The sequence below is a fragment of the Gorilla gorilla genome, chromosome 1 (assembly GCF_029281585.2).
Source record: "Gorilla gorilla gorilla isolate KB3781 chromosome 1, NHGRI_mGorGor1-v2.1_pri, whole genome shotgun sequence".
NCBI lineage: Eukaryota > Metazoa > Chordata > Mammalia > Primates > Hominidae > Gorilla > Gorilla gorilla.
The window spans coordinates 35,821,924-35,836,680 of NC_073224.2; the positions used below are offsets into that span (position 1 = coordinate 35,821,924).

General features: G+C 41.2%; 1 pseudogene; it reads right to left on the minus strand.

The window, feature by feature from the left end:
* Positions 1 to 944: 944 nt before the first annotated feature.
* Positions 945 to 12,580, minus strand: LOC134758238 (glutamyl-tRNA(Gln) amidotransferase subunit A, mitochondrial-like; annotated as a pseudogene).
* Positions 12,581 to 14,757: the final 2,177 nt, after the last annotated feature.

The following is a 14,757-nucleotide window of genomic DNA, read 5'->3' on the forward strand; positions in this document are numbered from 1 at the left end:
CTTGATTGTGATAATGAGTACCCAATTACATACACACATCAAAACTTATCAAATTTTATGCTTTAAATATGTACATTTAAGTTATACCAACTACACCTCAATAAAGCTGTTTTTGAAAGTAAGGCAAGCTACAATTTTTACTTTGCTTCAAAAAAATTAAGCTAATTTTTTACTTAAAGCAAATAAACAAACAAAAAACAGTGCCATTTAAGCACTGAGTGTTATAGAACACAAAATTTCACTGAGACACAAACATAAAGCAGAGAAAAATCCAATACTACATATCATTTGTTAGCAAATATAAATCATTTGGGGAAACTCTGGATATTGTACACATCACATTTCACTCTCTGTGTACATTAGTATGCAAAAGACTCCACAGGTCTTGAGGAAGAAAACTTACTTGACTGGCCCAGGCCCCTTTTCCCTAGATAACTATTAGTATTCCATAGAAGTAGCAACCATGGGTACAATTTAGAAAACAATTTTATAGACTGTAGGTGTTAGCAGACATCAAGTAAGGGCAATAGGCATAGCAAGGAAAAGAGGGATTACTTCCAGCCCTAATATTGTATTAATCTATGACACTCAAAAGTTGGACTACTAAGCTAGACCCAAGTCAAGATCAAAATACATGCTAGAAACACTCTCAGATCATTTTAATTACATTTTAAATGTTACAAAAAGGGGAAGAAAATAAAAAGAGATAATAAAGCCCAAAGTCAATAGACAGTTTGACTTTGCTTCTTACAGGTTTTATCATATTCTATCCTTGACAAATTTCTCTATTATCTTAGCTGTGAATTAACCCCTATACTTTGCAGACTAAGTTAATCCTTCTGTAAATTTTACATCTTTATGGTTCCATGTCTAAGAGGATAACCATCACCAAGTTAAAAATGCAAGCAATAATTTCTTTTTTTTTAGAATCTCTAAAAGTCATTTTAATTTGCATGATATATTTCTCTCCACTGTTTTAGAGAGACAGAGGCTAGTTTTTCATTTTCAAGGATTGATGAACAACCATCCATGAGTTCTTGAAGTTGAGTAACAGAAAACTGTACTTGTTTTTCAAATCATTTGGCTATGGTAAGAAGCTGCTGGTCACAAAATGCACATTCAGTAAGCTACAGTCCTGTTGGCAACCCTTGGTTTGAAAGTGCAACAGGAATACTCACTGTTGGCAATCCTGCCATGTTTACAGCCTGTGTGAAACTATCATCCTGGGCACTTCTTGTTGTGTTGTCTTCTTTGATGAATTCCAAGTATAGTACTGCCTCACTCAAGGTGGTGGGAGTTAGCAAGACATCTACTCCAGAGTTAAAAGCATTCACAAAATCATTATCAATGAGGTATTTCACCTTCTGTGTTTTGATGAAATAATTTTCATAGTTTTTTTAAGAAGAAAAAGTTTCCTGAGAGAATTCTTCCTCTCACCACATCATTGAATCCTTCTTGTCTGGTTGCAGCATACCTGGCTTCAGTGGACACATCAATGTCACATCTGTGACCATATCGTAGCCCATCAAATCTTGCCATATTTGATGCCACTTCCAGTGTGCACAATACATGGTAGCAGACAACTGAATAACTGGTGTGAGGAAGGGATGCTTCAATTATTTTGGCCCTCGCAGACACAAAGAGGTCAGCAGCTTTGGACCAAAGAGATTGTACTTCACTGATAATTATGGTACAAGATTTTTTTTTGGAATTCCTATACATAGTTTGTTTACATCTGTCAAACTGGGAAGTATGAATGGTTTAACAGGATCTTGTACTGTGGTAGAATCCTTGAGGTCATGTCCAGCCAGTACACCCAACACAATTGCTGCATCATCCACACATCTGGTTAAGATACCTGGCAGATCCATCAAATTCACCAGGGGAATGAGACCATGACGGAAAAGTAAGCCATAGCTTGGTTTGAAACCAACAGGTTTAATTTTCCTCAGATCTATATTCCTATACTCCTATTACAGTCCATGACACATTGCATTATAACTATTTGTTAATGTATCTGTCTTCTTTGCTCCTGAAGGCAGACACTGTCTTATTCAACACTCAATAAATGTCTTTTAAATTGAATTATCATCATAAATAATGTATTAATGGTTTTCCTCAAAACACACACAAACTCTCTCCCACACACACACACACAGAGGGAGCAGGAGTGGGGAGAGAGAGGGAGAGAGAGAGAGAGAGAGTGAGAGAGAGAGAGACAGAGAGAGAGAGAGAGAAACTTAGGAGGAGCTATAAGAGAAGGTTACAGTTTTAGCTCTTGCCTTTTCATGGATTACAACCTGAGACAGATAATAAAGAAAGACATGGATGATCACAGTAAACTTCCATAGGATACACCTGAAAAGGAGGCAGTCAATCAGCAGATAAGATGGTAAATAAACCAGGACTTTTGCCTGCAGCAGTTGAAGCAAAAACCCTAGTACAAAAAAAATTACATTGGCTCATAGACCTAGAAAACTCAAGAAATGTATCTGACTAAAGGCACAGCTAAACCCAGGGTTTCAGATTATACTGCTTGGATATCTAATACCCATTTGAAGCCTAACATGTCAAAAACCTGAGCTTCTTCTAATCGTCCTCCAAAATCCACTCCCCATTGTGCCTTCTGTGTCTCAGGAAATGGCAGTTCCATTGCCTCAGTTATTCAGGCCAGGAACCCTAGACTCAGTCTTGTTCCCTCTCTTTCTCTGACTCTCCACATCTAATCCTTCATCATACTGCAGGCTCCACCTTCAAAATACATCCTGAATGCAGTCTTCTTACTACATCTCCTAAACCAAATCATCCCTCACCTAAATAATTACAATATCCTTTGCCTTCCTAGAGGTGCTTTTCAACATAGACCAGAAAGACAGTTTAAAGTAAGTCAGATCATGTCTCCTCTTTGCAAAATCCTCCATTGCCTTCTCATCTCTCTCCACATAAAAGCCAAAATCCTTACAATGGCCTCCAAGGCCCCACGCTATAGGCTTCCCTCCCCTCGCATCATCACTTCCTCATCTTCCCCTCACTCTGCTCCAGCCATACTGGTCTCGTTGCTCTTCTCTTACTCAAACACACTGAACATGTTCTCATTCTGAGGCCTTTGCATCTGTTCTTCCCTTTGTCCAAATATGCACTTCCTGCAGATGTCTGCATAGCTCACACTCTCATATCCTTCAGATCTTTCCGTAACATCACTTTCTCAGAGAGGCCCTCCCAAGCTGTTCTTTCTAAACCACAACAATCCCCACCACCCAATTCTCTATAGTCCTTCCTCATGGTTTATCTCCACAGCACTTATCAAACATGCTACCTAATGTACTGAATTGTGTTTATTGTCTGTCTCTCCTTGCTAGAATGTAAATTCCTTTCTCCATTGGTAGATACCCATGTGTTCCAGGAAGAGATGATGGACAGTTGCTCCTTTTCCACTTGTCTGCATTGAACTATGTCTCCTGGACCTGAAGTCTTATAGGGTTTCTTATCAAAATACGATTCTTTCTTTCAGCTTTTTCCAGTGTTCCCTTTTCCACTAGTCCTAGAGCCAGGATGTAGAACAAGACACCATCCTGTCCCCAGCTGGGACCATATAATATCCATCCTCCCTGCTTTGATAACAGAACTCCCGAGTTTCAGCTGGCAGCCTATGTGGCCATGCGCATAAACTCTGAACAACAGAATATAAGAAGAAATGATGTGTGCCACCTACGAGTTGCACCCCTGAAAAGAAATGTGTAAGTACTTCCCTGACCCTTTCTCTTTTATTTCCCTGTTGCTGGTGAAATAATAAGAATTATCATCTGCCTTGGACTCTGAGGTGGAAGCTCTACATGGAGGACTCCACTGACACCCTGGCAGCCCTGGACCACCTCCTCCTGTACAGTCATACAAGGAAGAGAGAAACTTCTATCTCAGTTAAGCCATTATATCTTGAAGTTTATTTGTTATAGCAGCCTGGCTAATACCCTAATACAAAAATTACATTGAGAATGTCTTTCTTGCCTTTGGGTATTTTGGGAGCAAAGGAAAATAACTTGGAGTTGAGGAAAGGGAGTAGAAGAGAAATTAAGAACTACTCAGTTCCGACCCAATTCTGCCACAGAAGGCTGGGGCTTCTCACATCATAAAACAGTAGAGCTCCTACTTGTACTGATATGAAATAACCTCAAGAAAAATTGCTGATATGCTATTGTTAGCTAATTTTTAAAGGTGTATATATATGCAAGCGTTCTAAATGTAGACTATTTCTGGAAGAATACCAACAAATTTCTTAGGTGGCTGCCTCTGGAGATGGGGACTGAAGGATAGGAAGACAGCGTTGGAGGAAAAGAACTCACTTTTGGATGCTTTCTGAATGTTATTTCATGTGTAACTATTCAAAAATAGTAACATTTAAACCTTAAGAAGTCAACAACCTAAAACTAATTTTTAGAGAGGATTAAAATCTCAGCTATTAACCCTTTATCTCATATGAATGATTTTCACCCTTTTTCGGTGACCATAGCTCACAGTGGCACAATGAGAAAAAAATGTCACATTTTTGAAGGCCATTGTTATCAATGGATGTGAAAGCAAACTTCCTTTTGGACATAAGTATGCATAGCTTTCAAATGGCACAAGAAAAATCAGATCTTTCCTCAATGTATTTTTTCGTTTGTTTCCAGTGGAAGCAGAAATCAGCAGCAGCCTAGCATCCTTGAAACTTTCCCTCCTTTCCCCCAACATCATCATCATTTTATAAAGGTCATCCCACAATGAACGGGTTGCCAAGTCAGGGTGAAGGCAGCTCCGCGACGGCCCTCATTACGCTGATCTGTGCTGTCTTCCATCCCCTCATCAGCAGCAAAGTCAATATTTCATCTGGGAGCTAAAATTAAGTCATCACCCCTCCTGTGAGCAACACTACTCCTGAAATAAAAATTTTACAACATTAGGTTGGAGGAGGATCACTTAGCATTTGAAAACACTTCCCCTGTGACCTTGAGCTTTTATCGCTTGGGAGCCAAAATAAAATCTCTCAGGCAAGATTTATGAATAAATAATTAACCATGAAAATAAAAGCAGCACGGAAAAAGAAGTACGTCCTTTCCATTTACAGCCAAAGTTGGGGTGTGTGTGTGTGTGTGTGTGTGTGTGTGTGTGTGTGTGTGACTTTCTCTTTTATGCACATGGTGTTTTCAAGAAAAAAACATCCAAGATATAAAAGCCTGACATCACCACAGGAGCCGTAAAACATTCGGACAGATTCTGCATGGCCTGCTTCTTCCATGGGCCTTCCTGGATCCTCAGGAAGTACCCAGGTCACCCAGACACTGAGCAGCAATGACGGCCCTCACTGCTCTCCATCCTCCTGGGGTTGGCTTCTCCCCACCCCACTTGACCCTTCCCAGCAAGAGCAAGGGGTGTTTTCCTAGTGGTCCACCTGCCAGCCAAGGTGGGTCTGAAGGGGAAGCAGCAGGAACTGAGTCCCGCAGAGAAGACTCTGGGCTCACACATCCCCCATCTCAGAGCAGGGCTCTTTAAAAGCAGTTCACCCAGTGAAACAAAAATGACGACACTGGGGAACACTCAGCTCAGTTTCAAGGCAACCAGGAAAAATAATCACAAATTAAGAGAGCTCCCTCCCTCCTTTAAATGCAAACTCAGCATGTGGAGGAGGAACGCAGTCCAGTCTTCGGTGCGAACTGCCACAAGCTCTCTCTGAAGAACTGCAAGTGCCTTCCTCTTCCTGAAGTGCTCACCTCCTGGTGAGCTGCCCATCCCAGTTCAAGCAAAGAAAACACTCCCAGCATGAATGAGAGAAATTCAAAGAGAAGAGGCCTTGCTGCCTCCCGGTGAGAAAACCGACTGAGGGGCAAAGAGCCCAGGGATCTCCCTAGCCTGTCCCACGGCTCACAGTCCATGAGGAAGCATAAGAGTCTTGAACTTCATCCTAACGCTGGAAATCTAAACTTTTTCTTTTTCATCTTCACAGGACCTATTGTTTTTCTTTAGACTGCTCTAACCTGCCTCCCTGCTGACTCATTTTTGTCATGTATTCTGTGAAGAAAGATAATAGACCAAATTATTCTGAAGCATAACTGCCTGTTAAAAGTCAGAAAAAGAACTTGCCCAGCCTCCTGCTCTGTAGCAAGCATGCCTCCGCAGGGTGGACGGGAGGCAGGCCAAGCCTACAGGCTGGTGGAGAGCCCTCTTCCTGCAGATAAAAGTGGCAGAAACACTCCTCCCATCAAAAGAAGTCAAATGAAGGTTACTCTTTTGCATCCCCAATCTTCCCTTCAGAAAGGAGGTTAATTTTAAGAATTCCTCCAGGAGTTGAGTAATCCCTAAGGGTTCTTCTGTCTTCAAGATTCCAGGATTCCCAAGCTTCCTACTTTGCTCAGGAAGTCTTCGGTGACTCTGCATTTCCATGACATTTCCTAACATTAAAGTTCCACCCTGAAGAACCTTATGAGATAGTATAAACAAAAGCACGTTGTAAACCCTAATGCATGCTACTAATGGCAGTTTGCTTGTGCAAAAAACTGCTCACTCCTGTTTCCCTATATTCCAGAAAAACTTCAGCTGCTATTTACCCTATTCTTAAATCAAGTTGTTTATTTGATTCTTGCCTTCAATATTTTTAAGCAGCTCCATTGAGGTATAATTGGCAAAGAACAAACTGCAAATATTTTAATTATACAATTTGATAAGTTTTAATAAATGTAAACACCATGAACAAGCTCTATAATCAAGATAATAAACATATTCATCATCCTTGTTTTCCCAGGCCCTTCTTACAACAATTTAAGAGCAAAATAACATTGTTTCTTACCCTAGACCTAACCATAATTAGCTGTGTGATCTTGAACCTGTTTGCAAGTTTTCATCTTTTCACCTGTTCAAGGAGAGAATTGTATCAGATGATCTTCCTAGTACTCCAAGACAAAGCCTTCTGTGAATCTAGGCTTGAAACCAACCTTCAAGGACAGAGGTCACCCATGAATTTCCTTGTTGTTCTTTCTGGCCACAAAATTTATTCTCAAGCTATGGCACTCATGATGATACACATGGCATCATAATATTTATTATTGTTTCTAAGTAGTTCTACACTGTTGCCTCTATAACAGGACCAGTTTCATGGACCAGTGACCTGTGCAGCCACACAGGGCCCCACCCTCAGAAGGGCCAGGCTGTTGAAGTTCAGTGCTCTGCAGCTGCCATCTTGAAGTCCTTAATAATTTTGTCTTTGAATTTGTGGTTAGTAAATGAAGTCTGATGAGACCATGGAGCTTCAGGCTTGGAGCTTTGACTCACATACGCTCCTATGTCCCACCACCTCCCTATCTGCTTGCCTTTTCGGACGGGCTCTCAGCAGTTCCACTCCCCAACCCCTCCTGTCCTGGCCCAGGCTGACCTCCTCATTCCTGACCCCATCCCACAACCACTACCACTGTCCACCTGGGGTGGAGACCAAGTTGCATTGACAGGAAGAGGACTGCATTCTACTGTCATTCTTTACCCCAAGGAGAGAGAGGATCAGGGTTAGACACTCACCCCATGGCATCTTGGGACAGGACAAGACAGCATCCATCCTGCACCAGGCTGACAGCATCACTACATGTTTGGTGGGTGACCAGTGGGGAGGGATGTATCATCCACCTCAGTCTAGGTACCAAGCGCATCCAGGCAGGGGTTAGAATAGACAGCCAGCATGTAGGAAGGGGAGATTGACTTTGCCATCCCATACAGCACCACATTTTTATTTTGCACTGGGATCCACACAGTATGTGCTTTTTTAAAGCACGTTATGAATATAAATTGCCTGTTGCAGACCAGGAATCAACAAGACAGCCTCCCATCTGTGCCCTTTCAAGAGGTCATGTAGGAAATAACATTGCGTAGTGCTAAAAGCAATGAGTATTTGATGATCCTCTGGCCCTTGGTCATCCTGTCACTCAGGGACAGGCAAAGACAGGTGAAGAATCTCCAGCTGGTTTAAAGAAAAGTGTGAAATGGTGTTAGCCAAGCTGGAGCTGAGCTATAGCAAACTCCAGGCTGGATCCTGCCTCTAAATTGCATCTAAGTATATGCTAAGCCTACCTGGTCTGCTCTCAAATGGGGACTCTGCCCCTCCTCTCTGGATATCTTTCCCATCACCTCACTGCTGCCTGAGATGGCTTGGCTCTAAAAGAAAATAGCACCTGTATTAGTTTACTAGGGCTGCCATAGTAAAGCACCACAAACTGGGAAGCTTAGAACAGCAGAGCTTAATTGTCTCACAGTTGTAGAGGCTAAAAGTCCAAGATCAAGGTGTCAGCAGGACTGGTTCTGTCTAAGGATTGTGAGGGAGAGTCTGTTCCATGCCTCTCTCCTAGCTTCTGGTGGTCTGCCTACAATCTTTGCCATTCCTTGGATTTTACATGCATCACACTGATCTCTACCTTGATACTGACATAGTGCTGTTCTTCTTCTTACAAAATTTTCCCCTTTTATAAAAGCTAAAGTCATGTTGGATTAGGCATCCACCCTACCCCAGTATGACCTTATTCTAACTGATTAATTATATCTGCAATGACCTTATTTCCAAATAAGGTCACATTCTGAGTTGTTACAGGTTAGGACTACAACATACATTTTGAGATGACACAATTCAACCCATAACAGGAGCCCTGAGTAGACCATCAGAGACAATGTTTCAACAACAATTACTCCTGGGAGAGGAAGCACATTGGCTGGCTCAAAATTCACACTAAGAGTGAGCAACTTTTGGAGAGGAGAGAAAGCAAAACCTAAAGTCCTTTGGCTTTACAACACAGTTGGGGTATAGAAGAAAAGGTTGGAGGGAGAGAGAAGAAAGGGGAATAAAGTATCCTCACAGAATACAGGCATAAAGAATGTAAAAAAGAGTGACTAAGCCCAAGGACAGGCTTTGCTGGCTCTGGAAAAGGCTCAGTCCTGAGGCTGGAGCATAGTTACCATTCTTAAAAGGTTGCCTATCCCCACTGTGTAACTTTACTGTCATTTTCCTAATGTGGAAACTTAAACCAACACACACACACCCAACACATGCATGCACACATATATGTGCACACATACCTACTGTCCTCTCTTACAATGTTCCCTTTGCTGCCACAAAGTCCTGTTTCTCTTCCAAAGCGAGTTCTTCCAGAAACTGCTCCTTCATCTCCAACTATGCCCAGAAGAATCAATACCTCTTAAATGTATTAAGCAAAATCCTGCAGCATCTGCAGACCTGGATATCAGAATCCTGCTAAGAAGGAAGAAAATAAGTTGCAATTGCTGCATCTTTCAGAAAAACAGTCATCAATTTAAAGCTTCTTTGAATATACTCCAGCATATTATAATGTACATACAAAATGACAGGTGGGTATTTTAAGTCCTATTAGGAGCCCCTAAATAAGTTTTCACCAGTCAATCCCAGCACCTATAATCTCTTCTACAATCTTGCTTTTGTAAACAACATGCTATGGTGTCAGCTGTCTGTAATCAGAAGACAAGGTAATCATATGTTCTCAAGAAAATCCATGCACTTGTTAATGGCCCTAAATGTTGAACAAATTAGCAGACTTTAAAAATTCATTAACACTTCTGTTCTTAATCTATGGATTTGTTCATTTAATAACTGTGAGCTCACAATAAGGATCTATTAGCATATCACATGATATGGTTTGGTTGTGTCCCCACCCACATCTCATCTTGAATTCCCATGTGTTGTGGGAGGGACTCAGTGGGAGATAATTGAATCATCGGAGCAGGTCTTTTCTGTGCTGTTCTTGTGATGGTGAATAAGTCTTATGAGATCTGATGGTTTTATAAAGAGGAGTTTCCCTGCACAAGCTCTCTCTCTTTGTCTGTCACCATCCACATAAGATGTGACTTGCTCCTCCTTACCTTCTGCCATGATTGTGAGGCCTCCCCAGCCATATGGAGCGTAAGTCCATTAATCCTCTTTTTTTGTAAATTGTGTAGTCTTGGGTATGCCTTTATTAGCAGTGTGAAAGCGGACTAATACATCACAATTACTATTTGGATGATCTGGCCAGGTGATGTATAAGATGGGGTTTTACTTTTCTAAACCTGTGTATGTTGAAATCCTCTGCAAGGAAAATTAACCAAGTCTTGTCCAGAGGTGGAGCAACATGGTTTTGAATGGTCCAGCACTACAGAATAATAATTGGCATAAATAAATACCAAACTCTTTGCATCTTCCCAAATGCTCTAGGAGGTAGGTCCTATCATTTTTCTCATTGTATGGTCTTAAGTCTTGGTCACATCAAGTCAGGGGCCCACCCTCCCCCAGTATGACCTCATCCTAACTTAACTAATTACATCTGAAATGACCCTATTTCTAAATAAGGTCACATTCTGAGTTACTGAAGGTTAGAGCTACAACATATGAATTCTGGGGGTATCCACCTCAACCCATAACAAGGCCCATGAATAGACCATCAGAGACCATGCAGAGCCATGAAGAAACTGCAGCTGCAAAGAAGCAGCCAGACTGCTGGACTCCAGAGCAAGGAGCTATATAGAGGAAAAAAAGAAAAAAGAGAACTTGAGAAAAGGGAGACATGGAGCTCATATACACTTTTCTTTCACGGTGACAGTGATAGAGAAGGAGAAAGAGGTGAGAAACAGAGTTCCACTCCTTTCCGTGGTCAGTATCTTTTAGTTGTTCCTTTTCTCATAGTTTCTAACCCATTCCTCTGTTTCTGAAATTACAGTTCCATAAGATATTTTGCTTTTATTCCATAATTCCAAACTACCTGACAAGGAGATTCTCAGCCCATAGTAATTGAGGGAATTAGATGCTCTTAAACAGTGGCTGATGTAATAAATATGACAGGCCCAATGTGATGGTCAATGCATGTCTAATGCACTCATTTGCTGAGAATTGCTTGAAATTAGTGGACTTCACAGCAATTAGCATTGTCTATATACACATACACACAAACACCATGGCCAAACATCACAGTAAAGAGATGGCCTCCTAGAGGAAAAAAACAGCAGACCTGTATTATAGTCAAAGCAGACTTCCATTACAAAATACCATACATTGGGTGGCTTAAACAACAGAAATCTATTTCACACAGGCTGGACGTCTAGAACCAGGATGCCAGCATGGTTGGGTTCTGATGAAGGCACTCTATTTTTTTTTTTTCTTTTTTGAGATGGAGTCTCCCTCTGTCACCCAGGCTGGAGTGCAGTGGCGCAATCTCTGCTCACTGCAACCTCCGCATCCCGGGTTCAAGCAATTCTCCCATCTCAGCCTCTCGAGTAGATGGGACTACAGGCACGCATCACAAGGCACTCTTACTGGTTTGCAGATGGCCTCCATCTCACTGTCCTCACATGGCAGAGAGATAGCAATCTCTGTCTTCTTCTTCTTATAAATCCACCAACCCCATCATGAGGCCCCCACCTTATCACCTTATCTAAACTTAATGTCATCCCAAAGGCCCCATTGCTAAACACCATCACGTGGGGGTTAGTGCTTCAACATATGAATTTTGGGGAGGACACAATTCACGCATTCACTCTGGCCCCCTTACATTTCTGTCCTTCTCACATGTAAAATACATTCCTTCCATCCCAACAGCCCCCAAAATCTTAAGTCATTCTAGCATGAACTCTAAAAATTAAAGTCCAAATACTCATATCAGCAAAATCAAATATGGGTGAGACACATATGTTGCTATGATTCATTCTGAGACAAAATTCCTCCCCTTGTGGAAACCTTTGAAAGCAGACAAGTTACATGCTTCCAAACTATGATGATGAGACAGGCATAGGATGAACATTCCCATTCCAACAGGGAGAAATAAGAAAGAAGAAAGGAGTAATGGGTCCTAAGAAAGTCTGAAACTTAGCAAGGCAAATTTCAGTAGATCTTAAGGCTCCAGATTAATCCTCTTTGGTTTCAGGCTCTGCCTCATGGACCACTGGGGTGACAATCCCACTTCTGAAGTTCTGTTAGGTGCAGGGTTGCACCCTCAAGGTTCCATGTGGCCCCACTCACAGGATTTTGCAGAGTGGTCCCATTCCCACAGCACTGGTCAGAGGCCATCTAGCCTGTTCAAACCAAGTGGCACCACTGATAATCTCTGAATTGCCTTCTTGAAGAACAGTGCATGTTTTCTTGAAGAGTAGTGCATGTTCACAGCTAAATGGCTCTATGGTCTGGTCTTGTTAAATCAAAGAAGTACAACTGCCTTCCCTAATTTAGTCTCATTTTTTTCTGTTCTCTTTAGTTCAAACTGGCAGGGTCTTTGTTGGTATAATCTCATCTGTATTCCTGGATTCTGTTAAAATGGCTAAGTCAATAAGTCATACCCATGATGTCTTTATCAAATGATTGTTCAGCCACATCTTTAATGTTCTCTTCAAAACAAGCTTTTCGATTTTTTGTAATGTGGATAAGCTGAGAATGTTCCAAATCTTTAAATTCTGCTTCCTTTTTGATTAAGAATTTCTTCTTCATTTCATCTCTCTCCTTTAGTATTTTTCTATATGCATTTAGAAGGAACCAAACCACTTCGTCAACACTTTGCTTAGAAATCTGTTCAGCCCACATTTTGCTCACAAATTCTACCTTCCACCAAACACTAGAACACAGTTCAGCCAAATTATTTGCCACTTTATAAAAAGGATCACCTTTCCTCCAGTTTTCAATATCATGTTCCTAATTTCCATGTACACCCTAGTCAGAATCACTTTTAACATCTATTTTTCTAGCATACAACTCAAAACTCTTCCAGCCTCTACCTATTAACCAGTTCCAAAGCCGCTTCCACATGTTTAGGTATTTGTTATACCAGCACCCCACTTCTTTGTATCAAAATCTGTATTAGCCTGGATTCTCCAGAAAAACAGAACCAATAGGGTATAGATATATAGATAGATCTAGATACAGATATATCTTTCAGTTCTGTTTCTCTAAAAAATCCAGACCAATACAGACATGTCCATAGACATAGACATACACATCATATATAATCCAAATATGTCTATAGATATAGATAGGTATCTAAATCTATCTATATATAAACATAGAGATAGAACAATTATAACAAACTGACTCACATGATTATGCAGGCTGAGAAGTCCCAAGATCTGCAGCTGACAAGCTGAAGACCCAAGAGAGTCAATGGTATTTCCAGCCCAAGTTAGAAGGCCTGACAACTAGGAAAACCAGTAATGTAAGTCTTCATCTGAGTCTGAATCCGAAAGCAGGAAAAGAGCAATGTTCCAGCTTGAAGAGAGTCAGGCATAGAGAAAGAATTCTGTCTTACTCAGCCTTTTTGTTCTATCCAGGTCTTCCATGGATTGGATGAGGCCCACCCACATTGGGAAGGCAATCTGCTTTGCTGAATCTACTGATTCAAATGCTAATCTCATCCAGAAACACCCTCACAACACACTCAGAATAATTTTTGACCAAATATCTCAGCACTCCATGGCCCTGCCAAGTCAACACATAAACTTAACCGTTACAGAACCCAAGGAGAATAACACAGCTCTCCAACAGAATGGTTTCTGCCTCTCCACCCTATTCCCTACTGATTCTTTCCCTCAGGACCCTTGCTAAGTGTTCTCTTGACCAGATGAAATGGCAAAGGGTAGGAAGAGCAGGGAAGAATACAGACAGGATGGATGGAACAAGAAGAATTTCTGAATGAGTTTGGGGCCAACCCCCTTTTGAGGTAAAACTTGATTTTGGTAATCTGCCAAATTATAAAGGGGAATTTTAAGTAATCCCCTGTGTTTGGCCTAGACTTGTAGTATATTAAGGCATTAATTAAATTGGATTAAAATTATATATTTAGAATTTTCAAGGAGGTAAGCAGTATCAAGAAGAGACTTTTTTAAAAGAAAGGCTTAATAAGCTCCCACAATGTTCCTGGCCCTCATCTGATGCCCCAACAGCCCTTTGAGATAGACATTACTATCCCCACATTACAGAAGTAGAAACTAAGGTAAAGGCATGTTCCTGCCACAATGGTGAAACAAGGACTGACCCAGGTAATTGTCATTCCTGGCCTGCCGTTCTTCACCACCTCACAGAACCTGCCGTCAACTGGCAATGACTCCCCACTCCTTTCTCCACATGTGCACAGCTCTAGAGAACATGTTTCTCTCATCAGGATAAAAAATGAATGAGGGTTTTTAGCACCCGAGCTCTTGAATCAATTAAGGATTTTAATCAGAGATGAGAATCATAAGAAGCTGCCAGTAGACTCATTCCTGGGCAAATCCCCCTGCCCATGCCTCATCACTTCTAATAAGACCATCATAGCACTTTTAACCCTGCACTCCACAGTTAGTGAGGCATTCCTGATTACTCACATCTGTGAGAGAAATCGCCTTATTAGGCCCTGAGCTGATGCTCTTCTATAACTCCTTATATGATTTTACAAATTCTCCAGGACAGGGTATGTCAAGATGAGAGAAAACAGGGAAGCATATTCCATCCTGTGCAGAAGCCATGTAGAAGACATCACGTTAATACAACTGTAATGAAGCCAGGGGCTATCAGTCATAATTAATAGAGCTGAATGAAAGAGAGGTGGAACATTTTTCAATTTATCTACCGACAAGGAAGGAATCACAGCACATTCCCCCTCCTTGGGGAAATAACTGCAGAAAATAGGGTTGTTTTATGTGGTCAGACTTTACATACATTTTCCCTGTTACAGTCAATTCCCATTTCAAGAATAAGTAGACAGATGTGTAGAGCTTGTTTCATAGAAA